The following is a 17,117-nucleotide window of genomic DNA, read 5'->3' on the forward strand; positions in this document are numbered from 1 at the left end:
TGAAAAAAAACATAGGTTTCAGGGACGTTATAGTTAGTTGGATATTTGACTCATATAAAACCAGAGAAATTTGCCCGTTATAGTTAGTTGAGCTAACTATAACTCGCGCTCCCGCAATGCACTGGTGATGACGTCAAAAATTACATCACTCATAATATGGTCAGTGACATCACTGAATCCCAGGCAGACCTCCATGCTATTTGGAGCATTATGTGCAAACTTCTTGAATCATATATTTATGTAATTTTGACATGGAATTCTAGAAACTTTAGACCTCCTTGTTATTTGGAGGATTATGTGCAAACTTCTTTAATCTTATGTTTACGTTTCTTTTTATTGTTGTTCTTTTATGCGTTGTATCATTCTTTGTTTAGTGTTTAAGTGGAAAGGGAGGGGATGTGTGGTACTGTGTGCTCATGTATTGTTGTTTGCCTTTAACATTTAGAATGTTTTATCACCTTAGTTCTTATGGAACCTTGGTACTGTATTGATTCTATCTTTGTCAGTTACTCCGTGGCAGTTGAAGGGGGGATCACGTCTTATCTGGCATGTGTATTAAAGGCTTCTTCACCTTCAAAGTGTCTGGTGTTTACATCACGACAAAAAGCAAAGCTCATGGAAAATTGGTGTCTCTGACATGAGGACACCTGTTCATCCTTCATGTCAGTATTTGAACTTGTGACAAGTCACTAAAGTTCAACCTCCTGAGCTATTTCTCTAACATGATAAACATGCTTTCACAGCTGGAAAAATAAGGCAGTACGGCAGAGACCATGCTTAACCCTACTCTTTTAAATATGGCATGCTCGTTAGGGTGACAAAACATCCCAGATTTTCCCAGGCAGTAAAAGGGTCCTAATGCTTTTTTGGGTCCCGCCTAGCGGTGCAGCGCATGCGCTGCTCGCCTTGGCAAGACTAATACTGTCGGTTTGGTGGGCGGAGGGGGACAGGACATGTGCGTGGTGCAGTTCGGGTCACTAAATCTCCCCCTGCTTCCACGGACGGAATGATTTCTCAGTCACAAGCACATACACACATCACACGCTGGTGGGGCCCATAACACCAACATTCATTCTCTCAAACTATCCGTGCCTACGTGTTATCATCTATGTTAGCCATCTTGTTAAAATTAACCGTGTCTTTTGACTTAGCCTCTTCTACTCCACCTCTTGTAGCTTTCCTACAAGAGCTAAGACCTTATCAGGTGATCCAAATACTTCAATTTCTTATTCAATTCTTTATATTTCTACAAGGACCTGTTTGAAATTACTCAGCTTGGCCTCTCGTCGTTTTTCACTTCTTTCTCGTCATCCACATATAGAATTTCCTGATCTTCCGCTTCTTCTCTGATATCGGATAAGATAACTCTCAGGATTTCCTCTGTTTCTTCTTCCTTTACCACTCTCAGTAAAGTCTCCTCTGGATTTCCTTGACTATCTACCTCTTCTCCTTGTTCAGTTAGTGCCACATATGTCCATTCAGGTGACTTATACTTTTGGTTTGGTTTTCTCGATCGTTTGTTTGCTTCAGACACTTTTGTCTCTCCCTCTTTCTCTTTGTGCTGACTGGTTACTTCATTCACTTGTTCAGCTTCAGAGGGTTTGGCTCGTGTCAATCGATATCTCAGTCTCTTAATTTTGTTTGGCCAAAGATCTCCTTTAGCATTCCTTCTTGGTTTGCCGTCTTTACTGTTTCTTTCCTCAATCCAAGTTCTCTTTCTTAACACTCGACCCTCTGGTATTTCAGTTTCACTGTCTTCAAATTCTGTCTCGTTTGGTTTTGCTTTTTCAACAGTCTCTTTTTCCACCTCTTGTGTTGGCCCTACTTCTGTCCCTCCTCGGGTCTCCGGCACGCAATTTTCCTGCTGACTACTTGTCCCTTCACCTAGCTGGGTGTTGCAGTTCCCTACACCTCCTCGGGGTTTTTCCGCAATCTGTCCCTCTCTCTCTGTGACTGTCCCTTCTTCTCCTTCCAATATTTTCTCAGGTGGAACTTCTTCTACTCTCTCATTTGGTGTAAATGTTACTTCTGGCTGGACATTGTTTTCTTTTCTTTTCTTCTTTCTGTGTTCACCATTGGCGTTTTGTTCGCCTTCAGAATCTGAACCATCTGAAATCTGCAATCTTTTCCTTAGAATTTCTTCTCTTGGAGTCTGGACTAGTCTTGACTCATTTTCCCCCCTTTCAGGATTTTCTTTTGACTTTATATTCTCATTGCCTGACTCATCACTTGATTCTGATTCATCTAAATATTCTTTTCCAATACTGTCTGCTGGATTTGGAACTCTCAAAGTGTGACTCGCATGTATCCAATTCTTCAGTCCAGCACACTTCACAGCAGTTGTTGTGGTCAAGATGACTTGCCTTGGCCTTCCCCACCTCGGAACCAAGCAATTTCTTCTTCTGTGGACTTTTATTCTCACCCAGTCCCCTGGGCTCAAATCATGGGCTGGTTTCTTTTCAAGTGTGGTGGCATCCGCTCCAACCTGATGAAACACAGAATGGACTGCGTCAGCCAGGCCTTTACAGTAATCCAAAATCATGTCATCAGTTATAGTCATCAGCTTGTTGATTGGTACAAACACGTGTCTCATGGCGCGTCCCATGATGATCTCGTGGGGACTCAAACCCGTAGTTCTGTCTGGAGTAGACCTAATGGTCATCAAAACTAGAGGCAAGACATCAGGCCATTTCAATCCTGTGGCTAAACACATCTTCCCTATTCTGTTTTTGATGGTACCATTAATTTGCTCGACCACACCAGAAGCCTCTGGTCGGTAGGCACAATGCAGTTTTTGTTGTACACCCAATGCTTCACAAATCAATTTCATGATCTCATTGTAAAAGTGTCCTCCTCTGTCTGATTCTATGGTTATTGGGAACCCGTACCTTGGGATGAATTCCCTCAGCAAGAGCTTGGCCACAGTGATTCCATAATTTCTTCTGGTTGGGTATGCTTCCACCCACCTAGAGAACAGACAAACTACCACCAAAACATACCTCAGCTTGTTATAAGGGGGCATTTCAATGAAATCTACTTGCATTCTGGTGAAAGGTCCTCCCTCCCGACCTATGGTGCCTAGACTCACCACAGTTTTCCTTCCAGGATTGTACTGCTGACATATCAGGCATCTTTGACAGAGACTTTCTGCTATCAACCTGAATTTTGCATTGTACCAGGTCTGCTTAAAAGCCCTTATCATGGCATCCCTTCCCAGATGTCCTTGGCCATGATACATCCGTGCCATGGTTGACATCATGCTATCAGGCATTACTGGTCTTCCATCCCGATAGACCCACACATGATCTTTTTCCCTGGGTGCACAACCTGCTTTTACCCACTGCTTCATTTCTTCATCACCTGCTTCATCCTGTAACTGCCTCACTTCATCCCATGTTCCCACAACGTTAGTAAACATTATGGAGCAAGAAGACATTTCCTTTTCTTTTGACCGATTGATAGAATATTGGTTTCGGGCACAATACTGAGCCATGTCATTTGCAAAGCGATTCCCTGTAGTGATGTAATCACTACCTTGACCATGAGCAGCACATTTCACCACAGCCAGTTCTTTGGGCATTTGTATTGCCTCAAGCAATTTTCCAACCACTTCTGCATTCCTTATGGGAGTTCCTCTTGAGGTTGGGAAACCTCTTTGTAGCCATAATTGGCTAAAGTCGTGGACAACTCCGAAGCCATACTGTCTATCAGTCATCACAGTTACTCTCACATTCCTCCCAATTTTGCATGCTTTTGTCAATGCCACTATTTCTGCTACTTGAGTGGATTTTACTCCTTTCAAGAGTGATGCTTCTATAACCGCTGAAACTGTGCATACTGCATATGCTGCGATCAACACTCCATCTGTTCTCAGACATGATCCATCCACAAAAAACACATAATCACTTTCCGGCAATGGCAGATCTCTTATGTCAGGTCGAGGTTTCGTACAATAGTCAAGCACATCCAGACAATCATGATCAACATCCTCTCTTACCTCCACTCTCTCTGCATCAGGCAAAAGTGTAGCTGGATTCACATTCACACATCTTTCCAGACTCACATTGGTTGCACCTAGAATGACCTTCTCATACTTAGTCAGCCGACAATGTGACATGAACTGTGTTCGACTCCTTGTTAAAAGGATCGCCACACTGTGAGGTACAAACACTCTTACAGGATATCCCATCACGATTCCCTCACTCTGCTCTAGGCTTCGGCATGTGGCCGCTACTGCTTTCAGACATCCTGGCAGACCTATCGCCACTGGATCTAACATTGACGAGAAATATGCCACTGGTCTCCTTTGTCTTCCATGTTTCTGTATTAACACTGAGAGTGCACATCCGTTTCTCTCACTGCAGTATAGTTCAAATTATTTCTCATAATCTGGCATTCCCAGAGCTGGGGCTTCACAAAGACTGTTCTTCAACTGTCTGAATGCTGCCAATTCTTCTTTGTTCAGTTCAAGGGGGTCTTTAACCTCACTTTTCGTCAATTTTACCAATGGTTTGGCAATCAGAGAAAAGTTACTTATCCACTGACGACAGTAACCAACCATTCCTAGGAACATTTTCACCTCTCTTTGGGTCATTGGAGCTCTCATTCCTCTAATGATTCTGATCCTGTCTATTGTCACTTTTCTCAGCCCTTTTTCGATAGTATGACCCAAATATTGTACTTCTTTTTTACAGGAGATACCTTCAGTCCTCCATCTGCCAAATGATTCAGCAAAGCTATGGTGTCTGTTTCACAGGCCTCACGTGTCTTTGACGCCACCAATAGGTCGTCAATATACTGGACCAAAACTGAATTCTCAGGCATGGTAAGACTTTCTAGAGATTTCTTTAGCAACTGATTGAAAATGGAGGGGCTCTCTATGTACCCCTGTGGGATTCGGCACCAGGCCTACATCTTCTCCAGTGAAATCCCAGACTGCTGCCTTCACTGTCTGTTTCAATTCTGGGGGCAATTCATCTGGATTGAATATTGCATAGGTTCCAGCAACCTCACTCTCTCTGTTAGCTATGGTCATTTTATACAGAACATCCTCATCTGGTGTTTCAAAGGCTATTCCGTCTGGTGTACAGAATATGGTGCAATTCATTTTGCACAACAAATCTCTACCTAGCAAATTCACAGGACTGGTGTCACACACCACAAATTGGTGCATGTCTGAAAATTTCCCTATTCTGACCTTTACCGGTTCAGTAAGGTACGTTCTAATCTGGGTGTTTGATACACCAACTACTTGGATTGTTTCATCCGAAAGAGGAAGATTTTTCACGTCTGCTGATCTGACAGTAGATCGTGTAGCTCCAGTGTCTACTAGGAAAGTAATGTTTTCATCATTAATTTTCCCATCTACAAATGGTCCTGTCTGATCTATTTCTAAAGATGCGCCAAGTACGCACCCTGCTTCCTCTTTTCGGCACCGTCAATAAATCTCTTCTGACTCACTCACGTCATTTTGCAGCCAATATTGTGACACAGCGTTCGCGTGTTGCGGTTTGTTTACCTGTTCTTCATTGTAGAATCCCGTCTCCTTACTATATCTCTGGGTGTTCCGGCTCTGCGGTAAGGGCGGTTTTGGCACCTGATTCTGTGGATTAACAGCCTTCTGCTGTTGCGGCGGTTGGCCACTCCCCTCACACTGCACCTGTGGATTCAATGATGGATTTTCATTATTAGTACTCGGTGGATATTTACACTCGGATTTCCAATGCCCTAACCTACCGCAATTGTGGCATGGGAACTTCTTTTTGGCTTTTTCTATATTACCCTTCCCCTTGCCTGGGCCAAACCTTGGTTTATTTCCTGGGTTATTGGCTTGTTCAACTAACTGAGCTTCCTGTCTTTCTGCGACTTTCACTTGTGCCCACATTGCCTTTTCCTTCAGTTTACGCTGCTTTGCCTCAATCTCATCGCTAAAGTATTTAGCATGCCTTAGGATCTCATCTATTTTCTTGCTCTGCCAGTCCACGGTATGCTGCTTAATCATGTCCCCAATATCGGGATGCAGACCATACACAAATCTGTACACAAAATGACTCAGGTCCTTTTCTCCCAGATTTTCATCCCCACTGAATTATTTGAAAGCTAAAATTAGCCTTTCATAGTAAGCGTGAACTGACTCTTTCGCTTCTTGATGTGTTCGATCTATTTTAACCCAGTCTGTTTCTTTGGGAGGCACTTTGTTTTTCAAGAACACCATGACCTGTTCATATTTCTTCATTACCTCTGGGTCTGGTGCGCCTGTTTTGGGATCTCTCGGGTATTCTTTAGTTGGCCAATCTATAATTATCTTGCATTCTGCCCACAAGTCTGCTGACACTATTATATCAAACAGACTATTCAGATTAATCCACAGCACTTTTGACAATTTAACAAATCTGTCTACCTGTCTGTACCATTCGACTGGCTTTTCCCGTAATCGAGGGAAATCATTTGTAAATGACAATATGTCCTGTCTGGTCCATGGGACATGCACATATCCCCCTCCAGGAATCTCTCTCATGGGGAACTCTGTCACCACCTTTTCTTTTTCACTCACAGGAAATGCTGGAAATGTTCTGTCTGAGGTGTCATCCCGCTTCCTATACCATCTGCTTTTCCATTTGTCCACATCTCCCCATTTCCTCAACACTGTGATTATGTCCCTAATCTGCCCTATTCGTCCTGCGGTGTTCAGATTCTCAATATCTTTTTCTGTGAAATCCACTCGGTAAGGCTTCTGTAAAGCTTTTACCTTGTCCATGTCAATTCCCATCTCACTTGCTATTTCTGCTAGTCTGTCATGCAAATTCTTTGCTCTCCAGGTGACACTTTTGCACAAAAACAATAGTTCCTAATCTTGGTAATTTTTCAGCTTTTCTGTGGGGATGGTCCCTACTATCAATTCTTCTAACACCATCCGTAATTTTGCAACATCAATGGTATGGGATTCTTTCTCTTTACCCTGCAAGCCCTTCAGCTATTCGCTCAATTCATCTGTAGTTATACCTACTGATTTTTCCACGTTGCCTGGTTCTGTCATTCTTTGTGGTTCTAATATTGATCCTCCTGCTATTCTGTCTCTTTCTACCAAATCAGGACTGTAAAACGGGTTATTTGACATATTCAATCCACCTTCACTCATGGTGTGTCTCCAAGGATTCTCCCTCGCTTTCATTTGGGGCTGTTCCGCTTGTCTACTGCTTACATACGGAACTGTTAGACCATGCTCACTTTCTTTCTGCTTCTCAAAAATGGGCATAACAGGACCTATGGTCACAGGGACTGTAACTGCTTCCAGATTTTTCGTCAATTCTCTTATTTTCTCTGTCAGCTCTAATGTGGTTTTTGCTCATTCCCTAGAATTTTCACTCTCTATCCTATTTTCCTTTCCCCATTCCCTAAGAGAGTTCCTTCTCTTCACCTCCGGAGTAACATCTTCTGTCTTAATGATTCTCAGAGTCTCCCTCACTGGTGTATCTGCGGTTGGCGTTTCTGATTCCTGCCTGTACGGAGGTGGGCTTTTGTAAAACATACCATCTAAGACATCGTCATCCGTTTCATTTGCCCCGTACCTCGGGTTTCTACATGGTTTTTCTTTTCTAGGCATTTTCTTCCCTCACTTTCCCCTGCAGTTCTCACTGGAAACAATCCTTCAGTCATACTTGCGTCTCGCCACCTTCTCATTCGATCACAGTGAGTTTCGCGATCATTTGGCCGTCCGAACATGTATCGGTACCTACTGCCATTTCTCTGTTTTTCTCGCTCATGCATCTCATCTTCCCACTCTGTCAACGCCTCAAACTGCGTAGGCCTAGGTCGCGGATCTAAGCTCATCATCCTCTCCCGTAAATTCCTTAATATTGCCAAATTAAAAGAACCATCCTCTGGAAACGCTAAAACTCCGTCTTCCTTTGTATACTTCGCCCAATTGTCTAACCAGATGCAAGTATGGTACCCATATTTCACAACCATGAAGGATGCGGGGGTTTTCGCTGGAGGAAGTAACTGTCCTTCCCTAGTCACAATCTCTTTGTCTTTCACAAACCAATTTCTTAATTTACTGAACAAAGATTTTTTCTTTTTCTCGGGTGAATGATAATACATCTTCCTTTCTTTCGTGAACCCTTTAGTCTTTTCTGCAACTGTACGATCTTTAGTCCAATAGCAACGCGACTCTTACTCATGCACCAATCCTGGCGCGTCTATGTCACTGTCACAATCTCCAATCCTTGCGCGACTCACACTAACGCACCAATCCTGGAGCGTTTACGTCACTAACTAGCTGTCCAATCCCAGCGCGGTCCTCCTGACGTCAGCAGTCGCTGCAGCAGCTCCTGCTCCTGACTCCTGTCTCCAGTTTACCCCTCCTTTACAAAACTACTCGGTAGACTTTGTTTCAATTTTACAATACTTGTTAGTTACAACGTACAAACATCTCCATTGTCTGCTCCGCTAACCACAGAATAGCAAAAGACCTTTCCCACGAGAATTCTGTTTTCCCGAGAGCAGCGCTTACCTCTGCCCTACTGCAGAATCATTACGTCCGTTGGCAAAGTAGCGCATCCCTCTACTTCACCCTTCTACCAAGCATCAATTAACGGTTTTCTCCGGAATTAAGACACATAGTTGGAAACGCAATGCTCCTGAGAAATAAATCCAGAGTTCCGCAATTAATCCGAATGCTATTTCATTCACGCACTTTTATTCAAGAAAAATGTAGTTCATTCACACAGAATCCTGTCTTTTCCGAGAACAGCGAACAGTCTGTCCTACTACAGAATTATAACGCACGTTAACAAAGCAGCGCTTACCTCTACTTTGTCCTTCTAACAAGCTCAGAGAACACCTGCTACCTTTTCAGTGATAAGCGTTATCGGTATGCCAATTGGTTTCCTGGTACCTAAGACCAAAATTTCACAGGTAACCCTTTGCTATCATTCACACCTTTCTCACACAGAAATATCACTAATGGTAACACTCGGCAATGCTACCGGATCGAACCCAGACAATGAGTCGTGCGACTTCAATTGTCACACGTTTCTCCAGTTTACCTACGGGCAACCGCAATTCCGTCTTTCCCCAGGGCAGCACTTACCTCTGCTCTGCTTATGGAACTGTTACCAATTGCCGACTTCCTACCTCCCAGAAGCCGTACAGACGACATAGAACTCAAGACGACTTCAACATATAGTGTTAGTACATATATCAATACCAATCAATAATCGATAAGCTATATACATGCCAAAATCATCAAACCAAAACAATAAAAACCATCTCTAGCTACCAGAAATACTGGTGCAGTTCGGGTCACTAAATCTCCCCCTTCTTCCACGGACGGAATGATTTCTCAGTCACACGCACATACACACATCGCACGCTGGTGGGGCCCATAACACCAACATTCATTCTCTCAAACTATCCGTGCCTACAGAGGGATATCAAATCCCGAACTACAGCTGCTCTCTTGGATAGAGGAAACCCCTTCTACTGAATTAACCTAACAGTTCCTCCATCTGGAAGTCAATTAGATCATTTAGTTGTTGTATAATTTGATGATGCTTTTAACTCTCGAATTAATCAATAAACATTTCAAAGAAATAATCACCCAACACAGTTCTTCAAATAATGATTTTCTTTATCTAATTAAAATGCAGGTTAAATCCTAATAATGCAATATTATCTTTTGTCATATTTACCTATTCTGGCTAATTGTCGTTTTCTAAGTCAGAACTGGTCCTCAGAAAGTTCATCAGAGTTCTAAAGTCTCCGTCCTCTTCTGTCAGCATAAGGATCTCTGATCATCGATTCTCCGTCAATAGTGGTCTCTAGCGAAGAGCAGCATAGAGTGTGGCGTGACTACCCTTCCCTCTCTAGACTACTAATATTTACACTAAAATTTACATATAACCGTAACATTTTCTCAATTCCGAGGCAAATGATTGGCTGATTTCAAATGCATCTCAATACATTAAGAAATATTCTCCGATTTTCCCATGTGGAAGAAGTCTTTACAGAAGGCGAATGAAAAACTGTTCCCAGGTACAAATTGTATCTCTTCGTTGGTAACCGGTAGTGTTCAGTAGTTCATTTGCAATTTTGCAACATTAGCTTCAGGTTCAGGGACATTGGCACCTCGCCCAGGGTAGTCTTCATGGGCATGGTCTGACAGGTCACACAAGGGACACGAACGAAGTCAGTGCAGGCGCCTTTCTCCATTGCTCAAATGATGAAGTCATGTACTTTAGTTAAGTTTAGTCGGCGGCCATCTTTTGGTAGGCCAGAATAGTCAACTTTAAGCAGAGAAACACAAAATCGTAATTAATACATAGAAATGATCAAAACAGTGTTATTCCCTTACTAATACTCTTATGTGTATGTATTTATCTAGCCATATGCAACATTCAAAGCCATTAATGCGGGTTTATTTAAGCGCAAATCACATTAAAACTGCTCAAGCAACACTTATCGTTTTAATATGCATACGACTTAGCTCACTTATTAATTTTAGCCATGCAAATGCATTCCCACGTGTATTTTCTTTGTTAATAAGGTTGAGTTAGTACCATCACATCAATCAATTAATTATTAGAATTAATTATTAATCATTTTAATATAAACTTATATAAATGGATTGGGTATATAAAAAGAAAACGTTTTACCCGCTCCATCATGCGCGCCTGGACAAGCGATGTGCACGCGCATTGCGTCTCCTCTCTAGCGATGTTAGCTTTCACACACTCCCACTACGTGCTTAATTTAGCTTTCAGTTTCACTGCGCGCTGCAACTATACAAAGCAGACACATACATTTCAGAGCTCAAGCAAATCTACATTTTTTTTGTAGATTTGCGCGCTTGATTTAGCTTTCTGTTTAACTGCGCACCGCCCTTTGCCACAAACATGAGGTTTAAGTTCTCTTTCCTGGCCGTCACCTTCCAGGTCATCCTTATAATTTTGTTTGCTATATTTGTCACCTATGACACCCCTCACCATGACAACCATGGTAATAGTACACACGTCGAAGAGGACGAGTTTATCAAGCTGGACCCATGTAAGTATTTGTTACTGGCATTCATGTATTTATTGGGAGCTGCATAAAGCGCTGTGAGGTGCCTGGGAGACTTTAAGGTGCTATACATTAAAGAGTATGTGGTTTATTTAGAACTCACCGCTTTTAGATAGACCTAGTTGAACAACCCTTTCTGCATAAAGTGCTACGAAGCTATTGGTACAGTAGGGAATATGATGTAGTTATTCTGGTAACTTCACATTTTGTAGTTTGTTTGTGCTTTCTGACACGGAACAATGGGACCATGATATACTTCCTGCCTTTCAAGGGCTTCTGCTCGACAAAGCATTAACTTTAATTATTTTAAAACCTAACGGGTGGTCTGTGGTTCCTCACAAGAGTCCATTCCCTCAGTTGATATTCCGATTAACAGAGAATGTGCACCCGCATTTTTTATTCTCGCTGAAGAAAGGATATTTGGAAGTGACCATGGAGAGCATCTCGCGGAGGTAGTTAACTTCGTCGCTCCAGGCGCTCGGAGGCAAATTAGTTTTCTCTTTGAAAGCTCGTAACGGTTTACGAGTCCGGACGAGGCACTATCTTGTTCTCCAAGAGACAGTGCGTTTAGGGCAGCTCCGTGTCATCCAGCTGGCCGCGCGATATGACTCCCACTTCTTGTAAATGAAACGCAGCTTGTTTCCCGTGCTGTAAATGCTGGGAGTCACCGAGTGCACACAAACACACCCGAGGCAGCCCGCGACCATCTCCAGGGCAATTTCAGGCGAGGCTCTGGAAATATTTTTTTTTAAATGGGGCTAAATGGTTTTTATTGCAACACTCCAATACACAATCATACGGCACATTACAATGGGCTATTAGTTTTCCGTGACAGTACATCATGAACATGCAGATAAGAAAGTGAGCCCTCAAGGGTGTATGCGATTATCAGCAGCATGCACGTAACTCACTGAACCATCTTGCCGACAGAGGAGGTACACAGAATTCCTCAGACAACGAGCCTAAAAAGAAGCTGATGTATCCAACCTACTGACCTTTTCCTGTGCCCGAATGGTAGTCCATTTCGTATGTTGCTAGTTTAATAATGGAGACAGCATTCATATTTGAGCACTCTACGTATTGAATTAGGGTTGGGTTTGTGAGTCAGTTAATTGTATGTGATTCTAGAGAAGATGGACTGTACTGTACCACGGTCACTTTTTCCGGGAGTCTTTTTGCTTCAATATCACGACGTAAATGTAATTCCCAAAATGGAGACGGGACTTTGGAGCACATACTCCACGGCGAAAAAAACAAGCATATGCAATACAAAAGGTCTCGCATTTACGGGAGTTTGAGCTGTTGGCATTGATAATGACAATGCCTTTTATTTATGTTTTGGTTTTTGAAACATAAATAAAACACTTTGGGGCATATCAGCAAGGGCCGGAGTTAACATTATCGCTGCGTTAGCGTCCGTTTCCGGATGAAAAGCGGCAATAATTTTAACGCCCTATTAGCAAGGACACGCTAACGCGTGAATCCATGCTTCTTCGCACTTTTCCTTAACGCCTATCTTTGCAGGAGTCTCGAAGATAGACGAAAAGAGGCAGAGGGATACTAGAACTGGGTGGGGTGCAAAATATTAAACAAAACTTGTTAAGGTAACAGTTGGCACACGTACTCAAAATGAGGTTCGGCAAATAAAGGGACGATGGGCTGTAGGCAAAACACGTATATTTTCGCTAAAAGAAGAACTCCCAGGCACGCAAAAGCCGTGTTCCCAAAACTCGGTCCTGACTGGCGGTGGTCGTTGCTTAATTTGTTTACAGGGGCATTTCAGATAAGAAGATAGGAAGCTATGTAAAACGTCGGTCCCCCAAGGCGTAAGATTTTTTTATTTTTTTTTAATTGCAGATTTTATATAGCGCGAACTCGACCCGAAGGTATTGGAGCGCTTTACATGAGCACCAGTTACGAATCACAGGCTGTGGACGCGACCCCGAGGCTCGAACCCTGATTCCCAGCACCTAAGTCGACAGTCTAGCAGCGGACAACATCCTCTCCCCAAGATTGTACCCCCGGGGCGTAGAAAGGTGTCCCCTAGGGTCCGTGGCTTTTGTTAGGTAGGGCTTCGAATTTACAGTAGACTTTAGGAAGTGCCCGCAACACAGAAGAAGGACAAGAAAACATGGAACTCTGGAAACTGCGCTCTGCAGAGTTATACTCTGTCGGCCCTCTTACACTGGTGAGTCGTTGTTTTGAAATAATAAATAATTGAAGACTCATTCAGAATATCAAGAAAATTGAGAAACTTATTAGAAACGTGTTCATAATGTAACGAAACGGATTAATCGATTGAATTATAAAATGCATTCTTTACCTTAAATACAATTATAAAACTTTAGAGAAAATCTTAACCCTAATCCATAAAAACGTGTACAATTGTTTTAACATAGCATCCTAACCTATAAATTAATACATTTTTCACAGTGATAGTAAGACTGCAATATTCAGAAGTGAAACATTCGGTTTCGATATGGCCGCCGCTTTTGCACGCATGCGGTGTGCTGACCCGGCAGCAGCATCCTCTCCATGATGCTGGTGCTGCACAGCAACTGAGGCTGGGGCTGTCGTGCTTCTCGAGCTGTTTCTGATGGTCTGAGGACTCCAGACAGTGTGAGTGTCAGCATCACTGCTACCACTGCACGTTATGCCGGTGGTAGTATCATGGTTTTATTAGCTCTCCTGCCCCCTTGCTGTATATCACAATTCTCTGTGATGCTGTTTGTGACACCTGCTCTCTTGTACTGTAAGTTGGCCACTTCTCTCGTCTCCCCTTTGTATTTTGCCTTCAGTGTAATTTGACTTGCTCCTTGGCAGTAATATATGGACTTTTGATTTGCTCTATTACAGGTTTAGTAATGAGGGCTTTCTCTTGCAGCGTAGTGGCGATGTTCTTCTCCTGTAGCCTGGCTATAGACCCTTTTCCTTGTTGTGTAGTGTTGGAACAATTCGTGTATTGTAGTATGAATGAGAGCTTCTTTCACGCCCTACAGTGGGAGGACTACTGTAATGTCATATTCATCCACGTGTTGATGATGCTGCTACTTAAGTTTGGTATGTGTTGTGTACCCACGTGCTCCATGTCACCAGATGCTCATGATCTGTTCTTGGGTTCCAGCAGCATTGTGGGAGCATTGCACTAATAGCACGGTTTCATGTGTCTAATGCTAGACCTGGGTCGAAGAAGGAGAAATAGTCTTGCACCAGGATGAAGGCTGTGAATCGGCCTCCTTGAAGAAGTGGGCTTTTTGCCACCATTGAATTAGAGGAATTATCTCCAATGTCATATTAACGAGTCATCCATGTGGTAAGTAGGTTTCGATTAGCAGACGTCGATCTTCTCTTTTGGAAGCTTAGGGACAAACCTCTTTAGATCGCCCAGTGATCTGTCTTACAGTACTTTGTGAATGATATTGAGTGATTTGAAGTTTGTTCTTTACTGGAACCCACCCTTCAGGGCAGGTGTGATGTGGCTATGACATTACCAAACAGAAGGCGTGCAGCATGGGTCCGCACTCTGGCTTTATAGGGTGATTTATTAATGAGGTAGCTATAAAGACGTGCACTGTTTAAGACTGGAGAGAATGATTGTGGCGATCGTAGCAATTCTTTTAGAGAGCTGATGGAGTAAGTGATAAAACGATGTTTCGGAGACTGTTCATTTGGGGTTTGAAGGAAAGTTAACTCTTGAACAGTGATCCAGCGCAGAAGACAACATTTACATATTCTCCTTATTTCACAGATCCTTAATCACAACAGCTCATTCATGAACTCATTCATTGGTGGGGCCCATAACACCAACACACATTACCTTAACACAAACTCACACAAATCTGTACACAGGAGAAAGGCTGCTGGACAAGTGGGTACCTTATTACCTATCAGGATTAACTTCTCCTAATTTATGTACACATTTTTATACAACTTCAAGAATCCTGACTTTATCATCAAGGCACTCCACTGTTTGGTCGATGGACCAACTAGTTGGATTGGTTGATGGTGAATTAGAACTAGCTAAAACACAATTAAAGCCTATGAAACATTTGATATTTTCTGTAATTAATTTAGGAACCACAAACTAATTTCTTATTATTTCAATTTTGTTTATCTTAGCGTAAATTAAACTCTTAAATCTTGCATTTATTGTCTATTTATTTATTTATTTATTTCATTTCTAAAGCGCTACAGCTACCCAACAAAGGGTTTCCCGGCGCTGATGATTCCGTGCATTGAGAAAATCAGGATTTTTAGATGTTAAACAGCCAGGTTTTTAAGGCTTTCCTGAATTTCAGGTGATTCGTTTCCTGCCTAAGAATCAGTGGAAGAGTATTCCAGAGGGAGGGTCCCAGGTATGAAAAAGATTTGCCGCCCATTCTCGCCAGCCTGATTTTAGGGATCACAAATTGGTTGGCTGTAGCTGAACGAAGGGTGCGGGATGGACGGTAGGGCTGAATAAGGTTTTGAAGATATTTGGGTGCCTTGTTGATTGAGATCCTATGCATAAAACATAAGGATTTAAATTTTACCCGATTCTCGATTTTCAGCCAGTGCAATTCGCGGATATACTTGGTGGTAGGTGTGGAGATGGGAATTTTCCACAGCAATCTTGCGGCGGCATTTTGCACTGTCTGTAGTCGTCGGGTTATGGCCTTGTTGGCCCCTAGATAAAGCACGTTGGCGTAATCGAGCCTGGAGGTTATCAAAGCATTGATGACCGATTTTTGGGTGTTTTTGGGTAACATCCAACAGATTTTCTTCAGCCACTTTAGAATCGCAAAGCAAGTGGATGATGTCTTAGTAGCTTGCTGATTAAGACTTAATGATTCATCAATGATGACTCCAAGATTGCGTGCTGATTTGACTGGGACCGGGGGTGTGCCCATCACATCAGGCCAGTGCTGGGGTCCCCAGAGTTCTTTGTTTTTGCCCAAAACAAGTAACTCTGTTTTCTCGCCATTAAGTTTGAGAAAATTTTTTCTCATCCAGTCTGCGATGTTAGTGAGGCCGATTTTTAATGACGAGATGTTATTTGGATCCGAAGATGATAGAGAGAAAATAAGCTGGGAATCATCAGCATACGAGAACATGAGTAGGCCAGACTCTTCTATCATTTTGGCCAATGGACTCATGTAAACATTGAAAAGCAGTGGGCTCAATATAGAGCCCTGCGGCACTCCATGTTTAAGGGTCATGTTGTCAGAGCATGCTGATTGGGAGAAAACCTGGAAGGTGCGTTGTTCTAGCAGTGATTTAATCCAGTTGCAGGCGGCGCCCCTGATACCGGTGGCGTGGAGGGTTTGCTCAAGTACAGCATGTGACACAGTATCAAATGCTGCACTGAGATCCAGTAACAGCAAGGCAACCGTTTCTCCGCGGTCCAACAGTAGACGGATATTCTCAGTTACGCCCAACAGAGTCGTTTCCGTAGAGAATCCTGTGCGGAATCCTGACTGATGAAGAGGTAGAAGATCATGGGTGGTAATGAAATCAGTGAGGACTCTGTGAACATGTTTTTCCAATATCTTTGCAAAAGTAGGTAGCAAAGAGATAGGCCTAAAGTTGGATGGCAAGTTGGGGTCAGTTCCAGCTTTTTTCAGTAGAGGGTGGATCATTGCATGTTTCCATTCCTTTGGAACGATTTCTTCCTGTAGCGATTTATTAAGAAGGTTGGTAATAGTCCCTAGGGTTTTATCATTTAATTTTTTCAGGATAGAACACGGTAATGGATCGTTTGGTGAGCCAGATTTGATGGAATTCAAAAGTTTTCGAACCAAGTCTAAATCAAGCAACGGCCATTTATCTAAAATGGCAGGTGGTGTTACATCAAATGGGGATATATAGGAGGACATCTCTGTTTTCATGGGAGTGATGGGGACTGAAGTGTTGATTTCAGGGCCAATATTAATAGAAGGAGGGGTTGCTCTGGACTCGGCAATTTCCTTTGTAGTTTGTTCTATACCCTGATAGATTTTGTCGACTTTTTCTACAAAAAAAGTTGCAAGGGCATCACATTGTAATTTGTTTAAATCTGGGGGAGATTGTAATGTAAG

The 17,117-nt window shown here is 42.7% G+C and overlaps 1 protein-coding gene across 7 annotated transcripts in view; it reads left to right on the forward strand.

Moving 5' to 3' along the window:
* The first annotated feature begins 13,140 nt into the window (after nt 1-13,140).
* The window catches only part of EIF2B3 (eukaryotic translation initiation factor 2B subunit gamma), a 443,302-nt gene continuing 439,325 nt past the window's right edge, over nt 13,141-17,117 (forward strand). For 3 of the 7 annotated variants that reach the window (XM_085602814.1, XM_085602818.1, XM_085602820.1), the window contains exon 1: nt 13,544-13,680. The gene's annotated coding sequence lies outside the window, so the exon portion shown is untranslated. Of the gene's footprint in view, nt 13,250-13,543; nt 13,814-14,261; nt 14,375-17,117 lie in introns of those variants that run through there. The other 4 variants (XM_085602815.1, XM_085602817.1, XM_085602819.1 and 1 more) reach the window with 4 other exon arrangements.

The sequence above is a fragment of the Triturus cristatus genome, chromosome 4_2 (genome assembly GCF_964204655.1).
Source record: "Triturus cristatus chromosome 4_2, aTriCri1.1, whole genome shotgun sequence".
NCBI classification, from domain to species: Eukaryota; Metazoa; Chordata; class Amphibia; order Caudata; family Salamandridae; genus Triturus; species Triturus cristatus.